The sequence below is a fragment of the Sorex araneus genome, chromosome 3 (genome assembly GCF_027595985.1).
Source record: "Sorex araneus isolate mSorAra2 chromosome 3, mSorAra2.pri, whole genome shotgun sequence".
Classification (NCBI taxonomy): Eukaryota; Metazoa; Chordata; class Mammalia; order Eulipotyphla; family Soricidae; genus Sorex; species Sorex araneus.
The window spans coordinates 134,856,412-134,872,997 of NC_073304.1; the positions used below are offsets into that span (position 1 = coordinate 134,856,412).

At 34.8% G+C, this 16,586-nt stretch overlaps 1 protein-coding gene and 1 pseudogene across 3 annotated transcripts in view; both read left to right on the forward strand.

Moving 5' to 3' along the window:
* Positions 1–16,586, forward strand: part of MACROD2 (mono-ADP ribosylhydrolase 2) — a 2,262,400-nt gene that overhangs the window by 239,568 nt on the left and 2,006,246 nt on the right. The window lies entirely within an intron of this gene.
* On the forward strand, positions 13,171–13,328 carry LOC129403726 (U2 spliceosomal RNA; annotated as a pseudogene).

The following is a 16,586-nucleotide window of genomic DNA, read 5'->3' on the forward strand; positions in this document are numbered from 1 at the left end:
TGATGATTCATATCTGATGTTGTTAAAGTAAAATTCACTAGAGGCTGAGGTGGTGGCCCAGTTCACTGTCAGGGTGTTAGCTCTAGAAACATTTACAAGTGAGGAATCATGTGCGGACATGATTGAAGCTATTAAACCGCCTGATTATTAGAACCAAGTCTCTAAATTTCACTTTTCTGAATTCTTGGATATTTAGTATTTCCTTATGAGTATGTATTTCCTGGAGCTATATGGTCATATTTTTAACACAAGATATCTTGAATTAGGCATTATTTTATTTAAGCTATTTTAATTATTGTAGATAGTTTACATTATTAGCATGTTTTTGGTATGTGCTATGTTTTGCATGTTATTTTTTTATATCCTTTGTTTCTTTGCAATGGCTTCTATTTTCTACTATCTCTGTCTTTTGCTAATGACATATAATATCTCTCAGTTTTTCTTCCCTCAACTCTCCCAGGACACACGAATATACACCCTTCTTTCTCTCTTTCTCTCTCTCTCTCACACACACATTATATATACATACATTCTGATATTTAGTTAAGCTGTATTTGTGCAAAAGGCTTAACAACCCAAGAGTAATTGCAGCTGCCTTGCCCTTCCTTTGGAAGACAGCATTACTCATCAACTCAAATATTCTCACCTCACCACAGAAACCTTTTCTTTCTGTTTGGGATATGCAAAACATTTTCATATTTTCCCTTTCAGTGCAACAGATTTCATTGGTAATTATATTTTGAAAGTTAAATATGAATCAAAGTAATTTTTTACCAAGTTACTGATTTTTATATGGGGAAAATTTCTCAGACTGTTTCTATTTATAGTTGGCCATTGGAATTTGTTAGAAGGTGGACTAAATGGATGAGTCATAGTACTCTAGGGAGATTTAAAAAGATACCTATTTAAGTAAGCCTATATAATACCACATCTCTAGCCTAATATTTTCAAATTTGAAAGTGATATTTTATGAATAACCATATACTTAATTGAATTGCATAAAGTTTAAATTCATACTCGAAAATATTTGTTACAGTTCATAAAATATGAGCAATGTGATTGTACACTGAAATAGTTTGTATACTGAGAAATATTTTTGTTGCAACAGAACAATTTTCCTGAAAATAACCCACATTAAGTTAAAAATATGTTTATGGGAAATGGAAAGGTTCATTTATCCCAGAAGTGAAGATGTATATTAATATATATTAGGGGCTGGAGCGATAGCACAGCGGGTAGGGCGTTTGCCTTGCACCCGGCGGACCCGGGTTCGAATCCCAGCATCCCATATGGTCCCCTGAGCACCGCCAGGGGTGATTCCTGAGTGCATGAGCCAGGAGTAACCCCTGTGCATCGCCAGGTATGACCCAAAAAAAGCAAAAAAAAATATATATATATATATATTAGTATACATTGTAGATTAATATCAAGACCTTGAATAAGGCCATTTCAAAATCAGATATTAAGTATCTCTTTCTAATAGTTAAATTGTTCCTGATACTATTAAACCATACTATGAACATAGTACATTTAATATCCTCAGATTTAAATGATAATAGTTAACCTTTATTAATTTCTTATATGTCAGTTGTTCTTCTAAATGTTCCCTTTTTTTGCTGGTCAGGAAACAGGAGTATGAAGTGATTAAATTTTCACAAGCTTATTCAAATAGTAGAGGGGTCATAATTCAAACTCCAGACAGTACAGTTCGAGCACCTATTCTGAACAATGAAACTAGACTGCCTCATTTATAACTAAGATAACTACTTTCTGCCCCCCCTTAAAATGCCTTGAACATATTATAAAGAAATACCTTTCTAGCTGTAGAGAATAGTGAACTACATTTATTTAAAAAATTTATAACTAAGTTATTTTGTCCTATACATAAAGTTCTACAAGTAGAGCAATTGCATAACATGGTTTGTCTGTGTAGATTACACTTTTTTCACGATTCATTTAACTACTTGAATTTGGTATCATTTCCTTTCAACCTGAAGCACATCTGATGCAGATTTACTGGGACATTCACACTCTATTTTGGTTTTAAAAGATGCAGACCTCATTTACAAGTACATGAACATAGACTTTTGAAACTACCTCATCCTTTATAAGTTTAGCCTTTTCTTTTTAGCTGGAAAAGAAAAAAATGTGGGAATACCCTTTTATTATAACTAAAATACTGCTCATAGACTTTCTGTTATATAAAATTTCTGTACTTAGTGACTTACTTAAATAAGAAACAAATGTTTAGCATGTCTAATGACATTTCCTGAAAAATGAAATGAATTTGGAAAAATTCATTTCTATACTTCACTTATTAGGGAAAACTTATTTTTATATTCCTCCTATCTCCTTATTTGTCACTGAACAGGAAACACAAAATATTTGTGAAGCCATATCCACAGTTTTGAGTAGCTTATGTTTTTCTCCTATCATTTCAGATTCAGTTGCAAAATTGGACAGATCATTCCTTGGAATGGTACAAAATTGGAAGACAGTTTTATTTTATATTAGTTTTGGGTTAAGTGAGGAATCAACTAGAGATTAGAGCTCTTCCAGTTTATGGAATTTCTGAGACCTTTAAGCTTTAGAAAACCACATCCATTACTTGAAAACTTGTAATATTCCTACTTACTTAAAAAAATTAAGACTTGTGGGAGGCCCAGAATGGATCACTTGGCACTACATAGTCCTCTGAACATCACTGGAAACTAAGCCAGAGCAAAGATCCTGGAGTAGCCCCTCAGCACCACTGAGTTTATGAACAAAAAAGGAATAGAATAAAATGCAGTTATCTTTAGACTATAAAGAATCAAAGCAAAGAAATGGACAGTGTTCATGAAAACAAACCTTTGGACTCTGACAAGAGAACTGGTATTTCCAAATAGAGCTGGGTGGGTTGAGGGGCTAGGAGGGATTATGTGGATGAAGAGACTTATAGACAGTGGTGGAGGTTTGGGGACACTTGGCAGTTTGTGGTGTGGTAGCTTTAGTACGCCTGGAAATACCAACAGTGTTGAAAACTATGTAGCACTGTAGCACTGTCATTCAGTTCTTCATCGATTTGCTCAAGCAGGCACCAGTAATGTTTCCATTGTGAGACTTGTTGTTACTGTTTTTGGCATATTTAATGCAACACGGGTAGCTTGCCAGGCTCTGCCATGTGGGCGGAATACTCTCAGCATAACACCCCAATAACAATAAAATGTTAAAAATAATAATACAATAAAAACCTCAATCTTTAATTAGTGAAGCCCTCTTAGGGTAGCATCTGACTACTCAACAAAAATGATTATTTTGATATTTTTACCCCAAATTGTTTTGAGATAAAATGTTACATTGTAGGTTATGCTGATGTTGCCTTTCTTATTTCTTTAGTTGCATTTATGAATTTCGTGTGTATTCCTTGATACTATTATTTTGTTATTTGGGGAGTTGCTATTTTTAAATGATTACCACAGTCCATAGTAGATTTATCTTTAATGCTTTAAATTCAACATACTGTTTTTTTTTGTATTTTTTTAAAAAAATTATTAGAGAATCACTGTGATGTACAGTTACAAACTTATGAACTTTTGTGTTTGCATTTTACTCATACAGTGATCCCTCCACCAGTGCCCATTCTCCACCAATGATCCCAGTATCCCTCTCACCACCCCCACCCAATCCTCCACCACCACACCCTGCCTCTATGGCAAGGCATTCTCCTTTGTTTTCTCTCCTTTTAACAGTATATACTGTCTTTTATTAATGATCATATTGTTCAACATTTTATTTGCACCTTATTTTTATTCTCATTCACAATTTATTTTTATTCTCCTTCCAAACATAATGTCATTGTCAATTTAAAAGGTCAGAGTTTGCTATTATTTTCTTGCCCTGAAATTATTTCTAGTAAGAGTATATCAGTAGCAAATAGTTTTTCTTTGTATGTCCTGACTATTTGTATTTATTTTTATGTTTTAGTTAGTTTTTCAAGACATCAGATCCTGGGTATAAAGTTCTAGATTTCTATTCAGTAATTAAAAAATGAATTCATTATATTCTAACATTTGTTGCTTAATTGTTGCTTGTATTACAGTCACTTAATTTTCTGTAGCCTAAAGTTATCTTTGTGCCATGGAGTGAATTTATTTATGTGCATGTTTATGTAATATTTTATTTATCAAATCACAGTATTATTTAAATTTTATAGTTATGCATTTTCTTTATGTACATTGCCCCTACACTTTATCTTTCCTCTTTTCTTAATTTTTGAAACTACTATTGAATACCTATCATATCTTTTTAGTTTTGTGTCATAACTCACTTTGTTTTTTTAAAATAGTTTATCTTTTTCATAAAGCATTTTGATTTTTACTTCCAATATTATTCTACTTTTTAAGAAAAATTCAGCCTTTTAGTTTTATATTTGAGATATGCTCTCTTGAAATAAAATTGAAATATGCTTATCTTAGTACTTAGGTGTTTTATTTTAATTTCTTAGGTTATATGCTCTTTCTGTAAAGTTGACTTTCTCTTTGCGCATTCTGAGTGTTTTCTTTTTCTTTTTGTCTGTGCTCAAAATGAATATAGTTGTTTGCTTTACGAATTTTCTATTTTTGATCTTCTGGTGATACTGATAACAATGACTTTTATTTGTGTCTTAGCAGTTCACAAAACTGGTTCCTCCATTTTAACCTGTCCACAAATGTAGAAAGGTTAAAGCCATTAATCTAGATATTCAGATTTATATATTTCTGTATTTTGATTGTGTTTTCTAGTCAAATATTATTAGGCATATTAGTTTGCCACTTACAGAAGAATTGAACTGCTTACTTTAATGTCACTGGCCTATTTATCAACTCTGATCTCATTGCCTTCTCATTTCCTGCCATATCTTTTTCTTTCTGAAAATGAATAGGCAGTTATTTCAGTTGGCTAGCAAAAGCCAAGACATTTTTAACCCCAATTCCTGCAAATTCTTTCTTGCTGTACTTTGTGTCCCATAATGATGGTGATAATTAATATGCCCTTTTTATGAAGTGAACATCTGGTCATTTTGGACACTGTCTTAAGATGCTGCACTATGAAAGGACGTAGGAGAATAATTACTCATGTAGGTCTACATTAGAGTGGCTCCAAAACCTAAAGTTTATACACTTTAAATTTCTATGATTTTTTTAAAAGCAGTTACCATGTAGCAAGATTCATTTAGGAACATAATGTGTTTTAGGGATTTAGAAAACAGACTTTGGCATTACAATGGCTGGCATGGATTCGAAATCCACTTTCCTTTATCATCTGTTTAGTTCTGTGATTTTGCTATTTTAACTTTTATAAGCTTTGATATCTTAATTTGAAAAATAGAATTTGTAAACTTACATGACTGAGCATCTATGTGATTCAGGGGCATCTTTTTCAAATAGAAAGTGCTCTGCATAGTATTTGTTTCATTCTAAATCCTGAATATGTCCTGATTAGAGCCAATAGTATTAGAGCATTCAGATATATTTCCTATTTAACTTTTTGTAGTATAGATTCTGTATAACTATAAACTACTGAATATCACTTGTATATTTTTACCTGTAAATTTACTACAGAAATGCCAATGAAATAATTTGAATCAATGTATAAATGCAAGAAGCTTAAACTAAACCAAGTATTTAAGAAGTATTTGAATTGTATGTCACTCTGGAGGCTCCAATGATAAATCTTCTGATAACCTGTTTTGGTGTGTTGAATATTTTAAGTCTGAGTTGCTTCCTGAAGGACAGTGAACTCTCATTGAAAAGCATCTAGGAATCAGTTTAGGAACATAGAACGGCAATTCTGGAATTCTGCATATCTGGCAAAAGAATTAAACTTTGAGATGAAAAATAAAATTGTAAGGAAAATAATAAATAACTAAAGAAGATAAGATCTGAAATTTTTTCAAGGAAATCTGTGCTTTAAAAGTCATCTGTTGAGGCTGGAGCCTCAACTGCGGGTAGGGTGTTTGCCTTGCACGCGGCACACCCAAGTTTGATTCCCAGCATCCCATATGGTCCCCTGAGTACCGCTAGAATTAATTCCTGAGCAAAGCCAGAAGATAACCCTTGTGCTTTCCCAGGTGTGACCCAAAACAAGCAAAAAAAATAATCATCTGTTTGCAGTTTTAAGTAATATTTCTGTTTGTGTGGAAATAAAGCAGTGTGAATTACCTTCTTTACAGAGATGATTGTCATCTGTGTTTAGGTTATACAGTTTATCAGATGTAACAGATTTTATTTTGGATTTGCTATTAATAAATTCATAAATATATAGGAAACACTAAATGACTTTTAAATCACTAATTTATAATAAATACTGAAAACATTTGAAAAGGGGATATGTGAATATTTCAGGCCAGAGAAGATAGTACAGAGTTGGTAAGGCACTTTCCTTGTATGCGGTTGACCCAGTTTCTATCTCTGAAACCTTTTATTGCTACCTGAGCAATGCATGGAGTGATTCCTATGTGTAGAGCCAGGAATAATCCATGAGCACTTCCAAGAATGGTCCAAATCCTGTGCCCATCCAATAATATATGTGATATTTCAAAATTCTTTAGAGGGAAGAGATACATCTTAAAATACAAAATTTATCATTTACTATATGAAATTTGTGTACAATTGAACTAAAATGATGGTTACAGATCCTCTCTAAATTCAATTTATATTGACAGCTTCTTAAAATATGTATGCAATCATGGCATCTGTTTTGAAAAGTTTGTTTTTCAAATATTAACAATGGTATGGTTTATGTGAGTCAATTTTTGAGAATCTTGTTTTTTGACATGAACAGAAAAAAGTTCAAAACATAACTGAAAATGTTATTAATTTTCTAGTCTATAAATATCCTATAAAAGATATATAACATAAATACAACATTTTTAGGTCATAAAACAATAAATTTAGAATATGAGGTAGTAAGAATCTGTCATTATTGCATAATGGGTAATACTGTTCAATAATCATGCTTTATTTTGATATGAAATGCATAAAGTCAGAAATTTGGGGATTTTTTTTTTGGAGTGTGGCAATATCCCATAGGAAGGTTACAAGTAGAAAATTGGTAGGGAGGCTGACCTTTAGAGAGCATGGTACAACTTTCGGTTAGTTGCCATTATTGCTGGTTCTCATGCAGGCTATCATCTTGATAGCCGGATGTTCTGATGCAGGCTATCATCTTGAACAGAACAAAAAGAAATTGACACCATCTGGTTCTGACTGTTGGCAATTGTCAGAAGTTCAGAATGCATAATAAAGTTGGAAAGTTGATGCTTACAGCCTGAATTAGATTTCCAGACCTTGATTCACTTGAAGAAGTGAAAAAAAAAATACATACATATATATATATATATATATAATATATGAACTTAGAGTAAGTCACTGGCAGGTAATATGTGAAAGCATCAAACTTAGTGTGATGATTTTTATAAATACAAATACGATAATATTCCATAATATATTTGCTCATACTCAATAATTTATATAGGGGAATGAAAAATATGCTAGTGTGTTTGTCCCTTTTGTTGTAAATGTGAATGAAGAAAAGTTGGCAACCAATAGACTATAAAAAATGATAAACTACCTTCTGTATAGATAGCAGTTTAAAAGAAAGGAAAAGGACTACTTCAGTAATACTTTCCTTGCATGTGAGAGTTCAGTCACTGGGGAGGGAGGGAAGAGAAAAGAAAGGAAAGAGAAAAAAGTAGGGAGGAAGAGAGAAGGAAGGAAGGAAGTATAGAAGGAAAGAATGAATTAAACATATTATTACAGATTTCTTTTCAACATAAGAAGAAATGATTATCTAATAGTATAGCCTAAAAACTATAATTGAGCAGCAAAAGCCTCTGAAGGAGTATTGCAAAAATATGGTGATGTGACATTACTTGATGTTTAAAATGTCACATTGAAAGTTTCCCTTTTTTGCATTGTAATCTTTAAAACTGGAAAGTATAAAATATTTTTAAAATAAATTTTATTGGCTGCTGTCTCATATGCCAAAGTGCAAGATATTCATGTCTTAAATGGTTAATCCTTAAACTGTCTTCTGTTTGCTTTTACATTTTCTATCTCATCTAAATTCAATCTTGTATATAAATATATATTTTTATAAATATTTAAAATATTATCAGTATATTTACCTGTTGAATCTCATTTAATATTCTTTCTTTTATGAAGATACATAAAAAGTAGTCAGGACTAGGAATATAATAATAGAAAGGAAATGAGAATAAAATTGGTATTTGTTTTTATTTTTGTGCATTATTTTTGGGCCACCCTTGGCTCTGCTCAGGACTTTCTCCTGGCTCTATGCTCAGAGCTCACTCCTGCCAGTGCTCTGGTGACTATATACAAGTGCCAGGCATTAAATTGGGTTGGCTACATGCAACGCAAGTACCTTTCCCATTGTTTTATCACCCTGGCCTCTCAGTATATTTTTTTAATTTTGAACATTTGAAAAATTTGTGGCAGGTGATAAAGTAACACAGACACATATCTTTATTCTATTAAGATAAATAAGAGAAACATGGACTGGAGTTCCTATAATGGAATAGTTTTCAACACTCAATTGAAGAAATCAACTTTAGAATGTGGATGAGTCATGTCTTTTGGGATAGGTATCTGGGAAAGTAGTGGTTAATAAAACATCACAACCAAATATCAACATATTTCTGAGTTAGTAAGAATTTCTTTGGGTGAGTAATGGAGAGGGATGGTAATTTGTATCATTAAATATTTCTCTAGAGTCAGAAGAGGACATCCTGACACTTGATCAAAGAATTTGAAGCTTCCGCCTTTAAGTTATTTTAGACAAATCTTTGGTTTTTTATGTATCTTGATTTAGAAATATTAGGGTCTGACTTAAGATGAGAATTTAAAAGTAGTAGTTCGCTGAGAACTGTCAGAAATAACTCCAGCATATAGAGCCAGTAATGACTCTCATGACTGATGAGTATGGCATATGGCCTAAAAATCCCGTGTCCCATTTAGTTATGTTTTTTAGGGGATTTGTGGTTTTGTAAAACAGAGTATTTTGTAAAAGTTGCATGTTATATATTTAAGGTAAACTCATGTGGTTTTAAATAATAAAATACAGTATTCTTCTCTAAAGTAGTTTCTGCTACTTTAAATGCAACAGGTATTCCAGATATTTTTTAGAATATTAGGGGAATACTAATTGTTTCACATGAAAGTTTTAAAAATTGTTATTTTATGGGTTAATGATTTAAAATTTGACTTGCTTCTGGAAAAGTTTAAGGAAAAACTATAGGAAATAGTCCTATTGGTATTTAAGTTTTAGAGAATGTCTAATTAAATTATGGTACAGGCATTCATTGGAATATAGATTACATTGATACAAACTAGCCCTTATATTTATTTGGCTTACAATATAAAGTTAAAGATCCAGTTATTTATTGTTGTATAGCAAATGACTTTAAAGTCTTTGAATTAAAATAATTTATTTAACTTTTGATTATTTGTTGTGGATAGTACTTCTTAGAGTTTTTCCTCTGTTCTTCACCCATGAATCTGGAGTGGGAACCTGAACATCTTAGATTGCTCTCTTAAATGCTTGCAAATTGCTGCTTGTTTTAATTGGCTGTTTGGGGCTGAAAGAAAAGATTTTGGGTTTATTCATGCAAGCCTTTCTTTGAGCTAGTTGGCTTTCCTCACAGTCTGATAGCATTCCATGATCAAATGCTTCAAAGGAACATGGCAAGTATATAATTTCAGCCTCAAGAAGTCATACCTTCACTTCTAACTCAGACACAAATCAGCCAAGATTCTAGACCCTACCTTTCTGTGAGTCAGAGTTACATTATAAAATGTAACTTACAGTGAGATGGGAAATGTTATTACTTCTAATGAAAATTATAGTCTGTCACATTAAATGAAAAAGATTATAAAATGTTGGCATAGGTTGATTAAACCTATTTCATCTAAAAGTGAAATTTAGTGGAACCTCTATATTCTTAAAGTAATAATATTTGAGAAGAGAATAGGGAAATATTTTTAACATAGCCTGGTGCTAAGATTTCTTAAGTGATTTTTATGTTACAATACTTAAAATCACACATTTAGATATGAATCATATGTTTGTTTTAAAGGAAAAGAGACAGTAAAACAATTGCATGATTTTAGATATATCTTCCTCATTGCTTTCTAGACTTTTCATTTATATTCTTATATTTAAGAATATAAAAATTGGGGCTGGAGCGATAGCACAGCGGGTAGGGCATTTGCCTTGCACGCGGCCGACTCGGGTTCAAATCCCAGCATCCCATATGGTCCCCTGAGCACCGCCAGGGGTGATTCCTGAGTGCATGAGCCAGGAGTAACCCCTGTGCATCGCCAGGTGTGACCCAAAAAGAAAAAAAAAGAATATAAAAATTATGGGATGGAGAGATAGATCAGGGAATAAGGCACTTGCCTTGTCTATGGGTGACTCCATTTGATTCCTGGTACTATGTATGATTTCCTGATCACCACCCTGGGTGATCGCTGTGCACAAATTCCTGAGCATAGACAGGTGTGGCCCAAAACTCAAATCTAAAATACAAATTAAAAAGTGTATTAAGAATTACAGTAGAGCCTTTTTTGCGGCCCCGCGCGAGATCGACCCCGGAGGCAACTGAACCACTTTGGACACGAGCGGCGCCCCCAAAATGCCTCCAAACTGTGTGCTCGGAGCTTCTGGCCCAGGCGCTGCCAGCGAGTGATGCAATTACCAAAAGAATTTTCCCTGGACTTCATATAGAAATCCAAAACCGCGCGGCTGCAATAGCAGCCGCGAGACCTAATATCTTTTGATTGTCAGCAACGTGTAAATGTTCCTTTTTGGCAGGGCTTAACGTGGGGGGAAACTCCAAACAATAGTACTAAGTTTTTTGATGAAGGGTAAAAGATTGTAGCGATAGAATTTTAGGCAGAATTTTCCCTGGACTTTATATAGAAACCCAAAACCGTGCGGCCGCGGCAGCCTAATGTCATCTAATCATCAGCAATATGAAATGGTTCCTTTGTAATGGACTTTGGGGGGACCATAATAGGGTTAAAGTTTGTAGCGACGTGTAATTTCTGGCTGTACTTTCCCTGGACTTTATACAGAAATTCAAAGCCGCGAGGCCGCTGCCATGGCTGCGCAACCTACTGTCATTTAATCAGCACCAATATGAAATGTTCCCTTTTAACGGGTCGGACTTTGGTGGGAAATCCTAACAAGAATAGTAAGTCTTTTGCTGAAATATTGAAGGCCACCAAAGTGGTAGCCATCTCTATAGACTGAACTAAGCCATATCCCCACGCCGGCTGAGAAGAAATATCCTTCTTTCTCGGGAAGAAACTCGGCGTGGCGTTAACCATAGTATGATGTCCATTAAGCTGACACGGACCTGGTGGCGTGGGAATGGGATACAAGGGAATAAATTATTATGTACTTGGAACAGCGGGACGCTGGTGGAGTCTCGAGCCGGGGCCGATACCAGCGTATTACTTTTGGTTCCAGAAACTGCTTGCAGACATTCTACCAGACTATCAACTAAGCCAGAGCCCCACGCCGGCTGATGACGAGAAATAACCATCTCTTTTGGTTTGTTTTCCCTTTGTCAGGCAGCGTGGTGATTACTAAACAGGCGTGATCTCGGTGGCGCGGGACGAGGGGGGAAAAAAATAGAAAAGTTATGTAACAAACAGCGGGACTTAATATCTCTACATTCTCAGCAATGGAGAGCCATCAAATGCTTCCTTGACAGTGGGACTGTCTTCTCTTTTTTGGGGGGAAACCCTAGCAACAATAGTGAGTTATGTGTTGAAACATGGACTATAACCAAGATAAAGTGTAAACGAAGTGAAACTTACCACTTACAAGTGCGGGGACTGGGGGGGCGGGAGGGGGCGGGAGGTATAATGGGGTGGTTGGTGATGGAATATGGGCACGGGTGAAGGGAAGGGTGTTTGAGTACTGTATAACTGACATAATCATGAGAACTTTGTAACCCTCCACATGGTGATTCAATAAAATTTAAATTAAAAAAAAAAGAATTACAGTAGAAAGATAAACTTAAAATTTCCTACAACTTCACTCACACTATATCTTCCAGTTCCAACCATGTTGCAGCAAATTTGCATGGTTTCATTGTTCCTTAAAGCTGCATAGTATTCCATTGTGTATATATATTATATCTTCATAATCTATTCATCTGTCATTATACACCTAGGTTGATTTCATATCTTAATTATTGTACTGAGTACAGCAGTAAATAATGGTGTGGCATATGTTCTTTTGAGAGAGTGTTTTTAATGTTCTGGGGTAGATGGCCAAATATGGGATTGCTGGGTCGTATGGTAGTTCAATTTTAAATTTACCAAAACCTCTTTGTACTGTCCACAGGGGTTGTACCAGACAGTATTCTCAATAGCAGTAGATTAGAATTACTTTTTTCTCCAAGTCCTTGGCAACATATTTGTTTCTGTGGTTTCTGTCATGCCATTCTCACTGGTGTGAGAAGGTATCTCACTGTTACCTTGGTTCAGATTTCTCTGATGATAAGTGATCAAACACAGGATGATCTCTGTGCTATATGGAATACTGGATAAGTAAATGTATTAAAGGGGGGATGCCTAGATCACACTTGACCCACTGTCTATAGAGGAGAAATATAATAAGATTTCTTTCTTTCTTATCCTTTGAGATCCCAGATTATAGTTCAGAATAATTTAGATATTTTTAAAAAGCAGTTTTAACTATGAAAAAAATTTGTTGAAGTACTCATGAAAGACTCTGAGAGAAAAAATTAACCCTATTAAGTTTTCTTGAAAGTTTTGAAACACTGAAAATCAGTTAACATTCAAATATTAGGGTTATGAAGAAGCAGTATTGATATTACAGATGGTTTGGGTTTGTTAATATAATTTTTTTTCACTTTTCCCTTACACTTTATATAAGCACTGTAGTTTAGAGTTATTTATGATGATTTATTACAAACTTTCAGTATTCCAACACGAATCCAACCACCATTGCACCATCACCCCACCATTATTTCCAATTTTTTCAACCACCTCTTAAGCCTGCCCCCATAGCAGGCACTCAGTAATTTATTTTATATTGCTTGTTATAAATAATTTTCTAAAAGAATGGTGAAAACTTTCCTTAGAAGAAAGTATCACTTCTTGGCCTTTTGGCCAAGATCAAGTGTAGTATCTGTTCTTATCAAAAGAAAGTTAGTGAAGATTGTTACATCTCACTATGGAGCCATTAAGACCTTGTATAAGAGATTACAAGGATGTTGTTACAGGTTAAGCCTTCTGTATTAATTTTTTATTAATCAAGATTGGTTGCCTTCTACATTATGTCCCATCTAGTCTGGTGTGCTACTCTTGGTTTATCAGTGTCTACAGTTTGAGATGTCATGCATTACAGGGTGTCCAAAATTTTTAATGGGTGACAGAGCTGGAGTTTAAGTTTTAACTGGGTGGTGGCTTCGAGGCATGTGCATGATTGCCAGGCCTTCTAAAAGTACAAGAAGATCTGGGGAGATAGTCCATCCCTGACTCTGTGAGAGCCTGGAGATTTCAGTCACAAAACCCTCATATCTGAGTTTTTCAACAGATTAATTTCTGACTGTGGCTCATGTGAGCAGTGGAATCCTGCTGGGAGCATGGTGGCAATGGAGTGGGGAGGTTTTCACTGCCAGGACTTAAATATATTTTCTAGTTTAAAAATATAGCAATCATCATTGTCACTGTCACCCCATTACTCATCGACTTGCTCAAGTGGGCACCAGTAACGCCTCCATTATGAGACTTGTTACTGTTTCTGGCATATCGAATATGCCACGGGGAGATTGCCAGGCTCTGCCATGCAGGTGGGATACTCTTGGTAGCTTGCTGGGCTCTCCGAGAGGAGTGGAGGAATTGAACCCGGGTTGGCCACGTGCAAGGCAAATGTCCTACCTGCTGTGCTATCTATCCAGTCCCATAGCAATCATCAGTCATCTAAATTGAGTGTCCAATTCCCTCCCACCTTATCTGCATAATTACTGGATCTCTTTTTGGTTCATTTTAATTGAATCACCATGAGGTACACGTTACAAGCTTTCATGATTGGGTTTCAGTCATGCAATATTTCAACACCCAACCCTCCACCAGTGTACATTTCCCACCATGAATGTACCCAGTATCCTTCCTGTCACCCCCACCCCATCTGCACTCCCACTGTCTGGCTCTATGGCAGGCACATTTCTTCTCTCTCTCTCTCTCTCTCTCTCTCTCTCTCTCTCTCTCTCTCTCTCTCTCTTCTCTCCTCGCCCCCCCCCTTGGGGGATTATGGTGTGCAATACAGATACCGAGAGGTCATTATGTTTGGTCCTTTACCCACACATCTCCCATCCAGAGCCATCCCTCCAAATCATCATTGTCGTAAGGTTCCCTTATCTATCCCAACTCACCTTTCCCCAAGCCCTTGAGGCAGGCTTCCAACCATGAACCAAGCCTCCAGGTCCTTGTTTCTACTGTCCTTGGGTTTTAATCTCATACTGTTATTTTACATCCCCAAAATGAGTGTAGTCATTCTGTCTGTCCCTCTCCTTCTGACTCATTTCACTTGGTATGATACTCTCCATGTTCATCCATTTATAAGCGAATTTCATCTTTTCTTACAGCTATATAGTGTTTCACTGTGTAGATGTGCCATAGTTTCTTTAACCAGTCATCTGTTGTTGGGCATTCAGATTGTTTTCAGATTCTGGCTATTGTGAACAGTGCTGCAATGAACAAAGGAGTGCAGATGTCATTTCTACTGTGTTTTTTGCACCCTAGAGATATATTCCCAGAAGTGGTATTGCTGGGTCATATGGAAACTCAGTTTCTAGCTTTTTGAGAAATGTTCATATTGTTTTCCAAAAAGGCTGAACCAACTGGAATTCCCACCAACAATGAATTAGAATGCCTTTCTCTCAGCATTCATTGTTCTTGTTCTTTTTGGTGTGTATCCTTCTCTGTGGTGTAAGATGAGATCTCCTTGTTGTTTTAATTTGCATCAACCTGATGATTAGTGATGGAGAGCATTTCTTATGTGTCTTTGTTCATTTTCAGTTTTTCCTTGAGGGAGTTTCTGTTCATTTCTTCTCCCATTTTTTGATGGAGTTGAATGTCTTTTTCTTGTAAAATTCTACCAGCACGCTATGTATCTGAATATAACTTCTTATATGATGGCCATTGGGTAGATAATTTTTCCCATTCTGTGAACTGTCTCTATCTTGGACACCATTTCTTTTGAGGTGTTTTAGATTTTTTTAGATTTTTAACTGAATATTCATTTATTTATTTTCACCTATCCCTCCACCAGTATGTTGTACAGCAAGAGTTGTTTTAGTTTAATGTAGTGCCATTTGTTTATCTTTTCTTGCACTTGATTGGTTAGTGGTGTTTCATCTTTAAAGATACCTTTAGCTTCAATGTCATGAAGGGTTCATTTTCCTCCATGTACCTTATGGATTCAGGTCTAATTTTTTAAAATTCAGGTCTTTAATCCATTTTGATCTGACTTTTGTGCCTGGCATTATTGAGACACATCCCCTACTCATGGATTAGAAAGAATAACATCGGCAACATGGCAATACTTACTCCTCAAAGCATTATTCAGATTCAGTGCTATGTCTATAAGGATACCAAGATATTTTTCAAAGAATTAGACAAAACATTCTATTATGGAACAACAAATCCCCACGAATGGGTAAAACAATCTTTGGGAAAAAGAAGGTGGGAGGTATTACATTCCCCTACTTCAAACTATACTACAAAACCATAGTAATTAAAGCAGCATGGTATTAGAATAAAGACAGGTCCATAGACTAATGGACTAGAGTTAAATATCTTAACACAGACCCCCAAATATATTATCACTGTTCTTTGTAAAGGAGCAAGAAATGTGAAGTGGAACAAGAAAAGCCTCTTCCACAAGTGATGCTGGGAAAACTGGAAAACTGGATGGCTGTGTGCAAAAAAAATTAGTGTATTGTTAATGATCTTTTTCCAGCTAATGATACCATCAATTTGCCTTCTAGTTCTTTAATATACTAAATGGGCATGCTATGGGGATTTCAACTCCATTTAGTTTTTTCTTGGGCTGAAATTTTGTATAGATTCTATATTTGGGCTAGTATCAAGGTTTGTATTCATGTGTACTATTTTGGAAATTTTTTCCACTTAAATAATTGATTTCACCGAAGAATTAAAATAAAATATTTGCTACTGCACACTTTTTGCTAGAGTTTATCACCTATGATCTATCTGTCATATATTTGTTATGGAACATACATTAACATATATGTGTTAAACTACATATATACATTAATGTAATATCAAACAGGATCATGTTCCTGAGAAATTTAAAAAGAAAAAAATTCCTTTACTCCATGGTAATATTGGTTTCAAATATAAATGTAAACTTTTCAAAAGATCTGAGAACGTAACAAGGTTTATCTACAGAAAAGATTATTTGCATTAATATTTGAATATTAATTTTTATTAAATTTATTATTATCTCTTAATATGAAACAGTACTGAATGTTCAGTACA